The sequence below is a fragment of the Pseudophryne corroboree genome, chromosome 6, assembly GCF_028390025.1.
Source record: "Pseudophryne corroboree isolate aPseCor3 chromosome 6, aPseCor3.hap2, whole genome shotgun sequence".
Lineage (NCBI taxonomy): Eukaryota > Metazoa > Chordata > Amphibia > Anura > Myobatrachidae > Pseudophryne > Pseudophryne corroboree.
The window spans coordinates 6809862-6821019 of NC_086449.1; positions in this window are offsets into that span (position 1 = coordinate 6809862).

The window sequence follows — 11158 nt, forward strand, 5'->3', positions numbered from 1 at the left end:
GAGGGCCCTGCTCACACACTTACAATAAGAGACAGTGAGGTAAGAGGGCCCTGCTCGCACACTTACAGTAACAGACAACGAGGTAAGAGGGCCCTGCTCGCACGCTTACAGTGACAGACCATGAGGTAAGAGGGCCCTGCTCGCACGCTTACAGTAACAGGCAGTGAGATCAGAGGGTCCTGCTCGCACGCTTACGGTAACAGACAGCGAGGTAAGAGGGCCCTGCTCGCATACTTACAGTAACAGACAGTGAGGTAAGATGGCCCTGCTCGCACACTTAGAGTAACAGACAGTGAGGTAAGAGGGCCCTGCTCGCATGCTTACAGTAACAGACAGTGAGGTAAGAGGGTCCTGCTCGCACGCTTACAGTAACAGACAGTGAGATTAGAGGGTCCTGCTCGCACGCTTACAGTAACAGACAGCGAGGTAAGAGGGCCCTGCTCGCACGCTTACAGTAACAGACAGTGAGGTAAGAGGGCCCTGCTCGCACGCTTACAGTAACAGGCAATGAGGTAAGAGAGTCCTGCTCGCACGCTTACAGTAACAGACAGTGAAATTAGAGGGTCCTGCTCGCACGCTTACAGTAACAGACAGCGAGGTAAGAGGGCCCTGCTCACACGCTTACAGTAACAGACAGCCAGTTAAGAGGGTCCTGCTTGCACGCTTACAGTGACAGACACGAAGGTAAGAGGGTCCTGCTCGCACGCTTACAGTAACAGACAGTGAGGTAAGAGGGCCCTGCTCACACACTTACAGTAAGTAACAGTGAGGTAAGAGGGCCCTGCTCGCACACTTACAGTAACAGACGGCGAGGTAAGAGGGCCCTGCTCGCACGCTTACAGTGACAGACCGTGAGGTAAGAGGGCCCTGCTCGCACACTTACAGTAACAGACAGTGAGGTAAGAGGGCCCTGCTCGCACACTTACAGTAACAGACAGTGAGGTAAGAGGGCCCTGCTCGCACACTTACAGTAACAGACAGCGAGGTAAGAGGGTCCTGCTCGCACACTTACAGTAACAGACAGTGAGGTAAGAGGGCCCTGCACGCACGGTTTCAGTAACAGACAGCAAGGTAAGAGGGCCCTGCTCGCACGCTACAGTAACAGACAGCGAGGTAAGAGGGTCCTGCTCACACACTTACAATAAGAGACAGTGAGGTAAGAGGGCCCTGCTCGCACACTTACAGTAACAGACAGCGAGGTAAGAGGGCCCTGCTCGCACGCTTACAGTGACAGACAGCGAGGTAAGAGGGCCCTGCTCGCACACTTACAGTAACAGACCATGAGGTAAGAGGGCCCTGCTCGCACACTTACAGTAACAGACAACGAGGTAAGAGGGCCCTGCTCACACGCTTATAGTAACAGATAGTGAGGTAAGAGGGTCCTGCTCGCACGCTTACAGTGAGACAGCAAGGTAAGAGGGTCCTGCTCGCACGCTTACAGTGACAGACCGTGAGGTAAGAGGGCCCTGCTCGCACGCTTACAGTAACAGACCATGAGGTAAGAGGGCCCTGCTCGCATGCTTACAGCAACAGACAGCAAGGTAAGAAGGCCCTGCTCACACACTTTCAGTAACAGACAGCGAGGTAAGAAGGCCCTGCTCGCACGCTTACAGTAACAGACAGTGAGGTAAGAGGGCCCTGCTCGCACGCTTACAGTAACAGACAGTGAGATTAGAGGGTCCTGCTCGCACGCTTACGGTAACAGACAGCGAGGTAAGAGGGCCCTGCTCGCACGCTTACAGTAACAGACAGTGAGGTAAGAGGGCCCTGCTCGCACGCTTACAGTAACAGACAGTGAGGTAAGAGGGCCCTGCTCGCACGCTTACAGTAACAGACAGCGAGGTAAGAGGGCCCTGCTCGCACGCTTATAGTAACAGACAGTGAGGTAAGAGGGCCCTGCTCGCACGCTTACAGTAACAGACAGCGAGGTAAGAGGGTCCTGCTCGCACGCTTACAGTGACAGACAGCAAGGTAAGAGGGTCCTGCTCGCACGCCTACAGTGACAGACCGTGAGGTAAGAGGGCCCTGCTCGCACGCTTACAGTAACAGACCATGAGGTAAGAAGACCCTGCTCGTATGCTTACAGCAACAGACAGCAAGGTGAGAAGGCCCTGCTCACACACTTACAGTAACAGACAGCGAGGTAAGAGGGCCCTGCTCGCACGCTTACAGTAACAGGCAACGAGGTAAGAGGGCCCTGCTCGCACGCTTACAGTAACAGACAGCAAGGTAAGAGGGCCCTGCTCGCATGCTTACAGTAACAGACAGCAAGGTAAGAGGGCCCTGCTTGCACGCTTACAGTAACAGACCATGAGGTAAGAGGGCCCTGCTTGCACGCTTACAGCAACAGACAGTGAGGTAAGAAAGCCCTGCTCACACGCTTACAGTAACAGACAGCGATGTAAGAGGGCCCTGCTTGCACGCTTACAGTATACACATAATAATGCTCGTGGTAGCAGTGCCGCTTATACACATAATAATGCCCATGTTATCAGTGCCGTTTATACACATAATAAATGCCCAAGATAGCAGTGCCGCTTATACACATAATAATGCCCACAGTATCAGTGCCTCTTATACACATAATAATGCCCGCGGTAGCAGTGCCGCTTATACACATAATAATGCCTATGGTAGCAGTGCCGCTTATACACATAATAATTTCCATAGTAGCAGTCCCTCTTATACACATAATAATGCCCGCGGTTTCAGTGCCGCTTATACATATAATAATGCCCGCGGTATCAGTGCCGCTTATACACATAATAATGTCTGCGGTAGCAGTGCCGCTTATACACATAATAATTCCCATGGTATCAGTGCCTCTTATACACATAATACCCGCGGTAGCAGTGCTGCTTATACACATAATAATGTCTGCGGTAGCAGTGCCGCTTATACACATAATAATTCCCATGGTATCAGTGCCTCTTATACACATAATACCCGCGGTAGCAGTGCCGCTTATACACATAATAATGCCCACAGTGTCAGTGCCTCTTATACACATAATACCCGCTGTAGCAGTGCTGCTTATACACATAATAATGTCCATGGTATCAGTGCCGTTTATACACATAATAAATGCCCAAGATAGCAGTGCCGCTTATACACATAATAATGCCCACAGTATCAGTGCCTCTTATACACATCATAATGCCCACGGTAGCAGTGCAGCTTATACACATAATAATGCATGCGGTAGCAGTGCCTCTTATACACATAGCAATGCCCGCGGTAGCAGTGCCGCTTATACACATAATAATGCATGCGGTAGCAGTGCCGCTTATACACATAATAATGCCCACAGTGTCAGTGCCTCTTATACACATAATAATGCCCACATACAACTGACGGAAACGCAGTTTCGCTCCGTTCCGACCCACTTTAACCTCTAACAAAAAAAGGTAATAGAAATACCTAGGGAGCACAATAACAAATTTATTAAAAATTAATATGACATACACATTATGCACACACAATAACAATATATCATTAACATATCTTAAGTGAACAATTGAGCCAGACTTCTTTTCTCTTCAAATCATTAAGGTTACCCAATAAGGGAATCCAAAAGGTAAACCCAAATTGGAGAGGAGGAGATTTCTCTCAGGAGTTGAAAAGAAAGGAATTCCGATGGAACCTAACGGGCTAAATGTAGATTTCGATGTGAATTCTTTTTTGTAGACACACATTGTGTAGTATTCATACACTATAGATATGTTTTCCAGCGCAGTACCTACAATGATTATTCACTTAGGATTATTTTATGACCATTAATTGGACAATTGAAATTAATTTATCAATAAAGATTTGTAAATAAAATGGACTACACAGAGATCAGCACTATCCTTGAGAAAGGATGTTATCGCCCGAAACGCGTTGGTGCAGTGTTGAGACGCTGAGACAGAGTGCTGGGAGCAGAGAGAGGCAAATGCCTCGCGCCGCCGGGCATACAGGCGGATGCGCAGCGGCGGAGGGAACCAGCCGGAGACAGAGGGCTGTATACATTTTAAAGTATTAAACCCCCCCCCTTTTTTTGTTTTTACAGGTACTAGCGCTAATATATTTCAAGCGCTCCTTTTTTGTTTTTATTGTATTATCACCTGTTATTGGAGCAGCTAATTATACCAACCAGCGCAAGTTATGCGTGCTATACCGCTTCTGCCCCATGTATGGTGGCTGCGGTGCGGGCACACTGACATGGGTTAAAAGATAGCAGGCCAATATTGTCACGATCCGGGTATCTGGACGCCATTTCTTACCCATCAGATGCCTCCTAAGGCTGGCTCAGCGCTCCAGGACCGGATCCCATCTGTTATCCTGATGTGTACATTCCTGTATCCTCTCCTGTCACTCTGGGACGCTGTCACAGTAAACGCCATATTACACCTGGCATGGCGTCTCCCGCGGCCTCCGCCGCCGTCCCTGAACTTCTGCATGCAGAGTGTCTGAGTGGCGATTACGTCAGCCGCGGCCTCCGCTGTGTCCGCGTGGTTGGATGTGCATCTGTCAGCCTGGCGCCTCCTGTCTCCGGTGGCCGGCGCCGCCATTACTGTTTTCATTACCACATGGATTACAAACCAAACTTCCCTCCAAGTGTCTGCATGGGCGCAGCCATCTTGGATTCTGTCAGCTGATCATTTCCACCAATCTGTTCTCAGTATTGATAATCTGCATAATTGCCTAGCCAATCCCTTCCTTGCTGCAGGTATAAATACACTGTGCCTGAGCAAGGAAGGCGTCAGTGCTTTGGTTGTCAAACCTAGTTCCTGTTTGTCTCTCTCCTGTGATTGTCTTCCAGGTTCCAGCTCCTGTCTCAAGACTTCCACCATAGAGACCCGCACCAGCATTCCACCTGCGGTGTAGCCTGACTCTCCAATCCATTGTGGATTCATCTGTTTCCAGCTACAACATTACCTGCTTCCAGCTCAGCTTCCAGCAGAGTACAGCTTCCCTTAAAGGGCCGGTGTCCTTTCTACACTTTACCACTCTCCACCGGTATTATTATTTCTCCGCTCTCAAGTTCTACATTTCAGTTCATATTTCATCGCTCCCAAGTTCATTTATTATTTAACTGGTTCCAGCCAGTATCCACTCCGTGCTAACAACAGTCTGGTTCCAGCCAGTATCCACAGCAGCTGTTTTATCTTCAGCAACCCAGCTTTTCCTGGAACACCAGCTGGCACAATCCTGGGTTATCTCCATTGCTACAGTCGGGCCTGGTAAGGACTTTCCATCTAGAAGATCATAAGAACTATCTCACACTACCAGTGCCCTGTGGCTCCTGCCATCCTGTAGTACCCAGGAACTGTATTTATTCTTTGCTGACTTTTACGTTTTCTTTTACTGCTGCTGTGTTGCGGAGTTGTCATAATAAACATCATTGACTTTTATCCAAGTTGTCGTGGTCACGCCTTCGGGCAGTTATTATTCATGTTACTTACTTGTCCAGGGGTCTGATACAACCTCCCAGGTTCCGGTACATCTCAGCCCCTACAACTGAGGCTGCCTCCCGTCAGCTCAGGCCCTCAGTTGTGACAGTAAGCACTGACCTAATGAATCCAGCCGGAGACCAGGATCAAGCGGCCAGGCCGATGCAAGAACTGGCAGCCCGACTAGAACATCAGGAGGCTGCACAGGGCCACATCATCCGCTGTCTCCAGGATCTCTCTACTCGGCTGGATGGGATTCAGACAACTCTCCGTGGATCAGGCGCGTCTGGTGCGTCAACCACAGTGACTCCAGCTATAACCCCACCCACCTTACCCATTTCTGCTCCACGTCTTCATCTTCCAACGCCAGCAAAATTTGACGGATCTCCAAGATTCTGCAGGGGATTTCTCAACCAGTGTGAGATTCAGTTTGAGCTACAACCTGGCAATTTTCCCAGTGACCGTACAAAAATTGCCTACATTATTTCTCTTCTCAGTGGCTCAGCCCTTGATTGGGCATCACCGTTATGGGAGAGGTCCGACACCCTGCTATCTTCCTACACTGCCTTCGTGTCAACATTCAGGCGCATCTTCGACGAGCCAGGCCGGGTAACCTCAGCTTCATCCGAGATTCTCCGTTTACGCCAGGGGTCACGTACTGTAGGACAATATCTGATACAGTTCCAGATCCTGGCATCCGAACTGGCATGGAACGACGAGGCCCTGTATGCTGCATTCTGGCATGGCTTATCTGAGCGTATTAAAGATGAGTTAGCTACCAGAGACTTACCTTCTAAGTTAGATGAGCTAATCTCACTCTGCACGAAAGTTGATTTACGTTTCAGAGAGAGAGCAACTGAGCGTGGAAGATCATCTGCTCCAAAATCTTCTGCTCCTCCTCCTCGTCAACTGTCACCATCTAAAGATGAGCCCATGCAACTTGGCCGTTCCCGTTTAACTCCTGCTGAGCGCCGAAGACGTCTCTCCGAGTTTCTCTGTCTCTATTGTGCAGCTCCGTCTCACACCATTAATGCCTGTCCCAAACGTCCGGGAAACTCCAAATCCTAGCTCGCCAAGGAGAGGGCCGGCTAGGAGTAATGATCTCCTCTCCATCTCCTCAAGATTGTAATCTCCCAGTCTCGCTTCAAGTTGCTCAACGTTATCGGAACGTCATTGCCCTCCTTGATTCCGGAGCAGCTGGGAACTTTATTACCGAAGCCTATGTTAAACGGTGGTCCCTACCCACCGAGAGACTTCCTTCGTCCATTTCTTTAACTGCCGTGGATGGCAGCAAAATTTTTGATGCAGTTATTTCTTTAAGGACTCTACCAGTTCGTCTGAGAGTGGGAGTTCTTCATTCGAACTTATTTCTTTTTTAGTGATTCCAAGAGCCACACATCCTGTGGTCCTGGGCCTTCCATGGCTCCGTCTTCACAATCCTACAATTGATTGGACGACTACGCAAATCCTGGCATGGGGTTCCTCCTGTGCTGAGACATGTTTGTTTAAAGTATTGCCTGTCTGTTCTTCCTCCCCCAGGTCGTCTGATGTTCCACCTCCTCCATATCAAGATTTCACGGATGTGTTCAGTAAAGCTTCTGCTGATATCCTTCCTCCTCATAGAGAATGGGACTGTCCGATTGATCTCGTTCCAGGGAAGGTTCCACCTCGAGGCCGAACTTATCCGTTGTCTCTGCCTGAGACGCATTCTATGGAGGAATATATTAAAGAGAACCTAGCAAAGGGGTTCATTCGACCTTCTTCTTCTCCAGCGGGCGCAGGCTTCTTTTTTGTAAAAAAGAAAGATGGTGGTCTGCGGCCGTGCATCGACTACAGAGGTTTGAACGACATTACCATCAAGAACCGTTATCCTTTACCCCTGATTACTGAGCTCTTTGACAGAGTTAGCGGAGCTACCATCTTTACAAAGCTGGACTTGCGAGGTGCATACAATCTCATCCGGATCCGTGAGGGTGACGAGTGGAAGACCGCCTTTAACACCCGTGACGGACATTATGAGTACCTCGTCATGCCCTTCGGATTGAGCAATGCTCCAGCTGTCTTCCAGCATTTTGTCAATGAGATCTTCAGAGACATTCTATACCGTCATGTCGTGGTCTATCTAGACGATATCCTCATTTTTGCCAACGATTTAGAGGAACATCGTTTTTGGGTTAAAGAGGTTCTGTCCCGTCTCCGTGTCAATCATCTCTATTGCAAATTAGAAAAATGCGTCTTTAAAGTCAAGTCCATTCCGTTTCTAGGGTACATTGTGTCCGGTTCCGGACTAGAGATGGATCCTGAGAAACTACAAGCAATCCAAAATTGGCCGGTACCCTTAACCCTCAAAGGGGTCCAGAGGTTCTTAGGGTTCGCCAACTATTACCGAAAGTTTATACGAGACTTTTCCACCATTGTGGCGCCTATTACTGCTTTCACTAAGAAGGGTGCTAACCCGTCCAAGTGGTCTGAAGAAGCCATGCAAGCATTTCATCTTTTAAAACAAAGGTTCATCTCTGCGCCTGTTCTGAAACAGCCTGACATCGACTCTCCTTTCATCTTAGAGGTGGATGCCTCCTCCGTTGGAGTAGGAGCGGTGTTATCTCAGAGGGCTAAAGATGGCCATTTACACCCTTGCAGTTTCTTCTCCCGGAAGTTCTCCCCAGCTGAGCGCAACTATGCCATTGGCGACCAGGAGTTGCTAGCCATCAAGCTCGCTCTAGAAGAGTGGAGGTATCTGTTGGAGGGAGCTTCTCATTCAATCACCATACTTACAGACCACAAGAACCTTTTATACCTGAAGGGCGCACAATGTCTCAACCCTCGTCAGGCCAGATGGGCACTTTTCTTTTCCAGGTTCGACTTTAAACTCCAGTTCTGTCCGGGCTCTCAGAATTGCAAGGCCGATGCCCTTTCCCGCTCATGGGAGCAAGAAAATGAGTCAGAGTCTTCAGACAAGCATCCTATTATAAATCCGTTGGCATTCTCCACGGTAGGGATGGACTCTACGCCCCCATCAGGGAAAAGTTTTGTGAAGCCGATGCTAAGGAAGAAGCTCATGCATTGGGCCCATGCTTCCCGTTTTGCCGGACATACAGGTATCCAAAAAACCCTGGAGTTTATCTCTAGGTCCTATTGGTGGCCAACTCTGAAAAAGGACGTCTTGGAGTTTATTGCATCTTGCCCAAAGTGTGCCCAACATAAAGTATCCCGCCAGTCGCCTGCGGGGCAACTGGTTCCACTATCCGTTCCCCGTCGACCATGGACCCACTTGTCGATGGATTTCATTACAGACTTACCCATGTGCAACAAGTTCAATACCATCTGGGTGGTAGTTGACCGGTTCACCAAGATGGCACACTTCATTCCTCTCACCGGTCTTCCGTCAGCTTCCAAGTTGGCTCAAGTATTCATACAAGAGATCTTCCGACTCCACGGTCTTCCTGAAGAAATTATCTCAGATCGAGGAGTTCAATTCACAGCCAAATTCTGGCGAAGTTTATGTCAAGTCCTCCAAGTCAAGCTAAAGTTTTCCACGGCTTACCATCCTCAGACCAATGGTCAAACCGAGAGGGTGAATCAGGACTTGGAGGCCTTCCTCCGCATCTATGTGTCCTCCTCTCAAGATGACTGGGTTCAATTACTTCCCTGGGCCGAGTTCTGTCATAACAACCAGTATCATTCTTCATCTGCTTCAACACCATTCTTCACTAACTTTGGATTCCACCCTAAAGTCCCTGAGTTCCAACCGCTTCCAGCAACTTCTGTCCCCGCAGTGGATATCACCTTGCATCAGTTTGCCAATATCTGGAAGAGCGTACGATCAGCTCTGCTCAAGGCATCGTTCAGGTACAAGAAGTTTGCGGATAAGAAGCGTCGAGCAGTTCCTGCTCTCAAGGTGGGTGATCGGGTATGGTTATCCACGAAGAATTTGAGGTTAAGAGTTCCCAGTATGAAGTTTGCACCTCGCTATATCGGTCCTTTCAAGATTGAACAAGTCATCAATCCTGTTGCTTACAGACTCCAGTTGCCTCCCTTCTTAAAAATACCCAGGACATTCCATGTTTCCCTGTTGAAACCGCTGATCTTGAATCGGTTTCATTCCTCACTTCCTCCAACTCCGAAAGTCCAAACTCAACGAGGCGTTGAGTATGAAGTGGCCAAGATCCTGGACTCACGTCACCGTTACGGTCAACTACAATATCTTATTGACTGGAAGGGTTATGGTCCTGAGGAACGTTCATGGACCAATGCTTCTGATGTCCATGCTCCTGCCTTGGTCCGGAGATTCCATTCCAAGTTTCCTCAAAAGCCAAAGAAGTGTCCTGGGGCCACTCCTAAAGGGGGGGGTGCTGTCACGATCCGGGTATCTGGACGCCATTTCTTACCCATCAGATGCCTCCTAAGGCTGGCTCAGCGCTCCAGGACCGGATCCCATCTGTTATCCTGATGTGTACATTCCTGTATCCTCTCCTGTCACTCTGGGACGCTGTCACAGTAAACGCCATATTACACCTGGCATGGCGTTTCCCGCGGCCTCCGCCGCCGTCCCTGAACTTCTGCATGCAGAGTGTCTGAGTGGCGATTACGTCAGCCGCGGCCTCCGCTGTGTCCGCGTGGTTGGATGAGCATCTGTCAGCCTGGCGCCTCCTGTCTCCGGTGGCCGGCGCCGCCATTACTGTTTTCATTACCACATGGATTACAAACCAAACTTCCCTCCAAGTGTCTGCATGGGCGCAGCCATCTTGGATTCTGTCAGCTGATCATTTCCACCAATCTGTTCTCAGTATTGATAATCTGCATAATTGCCTAGCCAATCCCTTCCTTGCTGCAGGTATAAATACACTGTGCCTGAGCAAGGAAGGCGTCAGTGCTTTGGTTGTCAAACCTAGTTCCTGTTTGTCTCTCTCCTGTGATTGTCTTCCAGGTTCCAGCTCCTGTCTCAAGACTTCCACCATAGAGACCCGCACCAGCATTCCACCTGCGGTGTAGCCTGACTCTCCAATCCATTGTGGATTCATCTGTTTCCAGCTACAACATTACCTGCTTCCAGCTCAGCTTCCAGCAGAGTACAGCTTCCCTTAAAGGGCCGGTGTCCTTTCTACACTTTACCACTCTCCACCGGTATTATTATTTCTCCGCTCTCAAGTTCTACATTTCAGTTCATATTTCATCGCTCCCAAGTTCATTTATTATTTAACTGGTTCCAGCCAGTATCCACTCCGTGCTAACAACAGTCTGGTTCCAGCCAGTATCCACAGCAGCTGTTTTATCTTCAGCAACCCAGCTTTTCCTGGAACACCAGCTGGCACAATCCTGGGTTATCTCCATTGCTACAGTCGGGCCTGGTAAGGACTCTCCATCTAGAAGATCATAAGAACTATCTCACACTACCAGTGCTCTGTGGCTCCTGCCATCCTGTAGTACCCAGGAACTGTATTTATTCTTTGCTGACTTTTACGTTTTCTTTTACTGCTGCTGTGTTGCGGAGTTGTCATAATAAACATCATTGACTTTTATCCAAGTTGTCGTGGTCACGCCTTCGGGCAGTTATTATTCATGTTACTTACTTGTCCAGGGGTCTGATACAACCTCCCAGGTTCCGGTACATCTCAGCCCCTACAACTGAGGCTGCCTCCCGTCAGCTCAGGCCCTCAGTTGTGACAGATATGCGCGGGCAACATATGGTGTTATGCAGGGCTAGCAATGCCCATAGACCACAG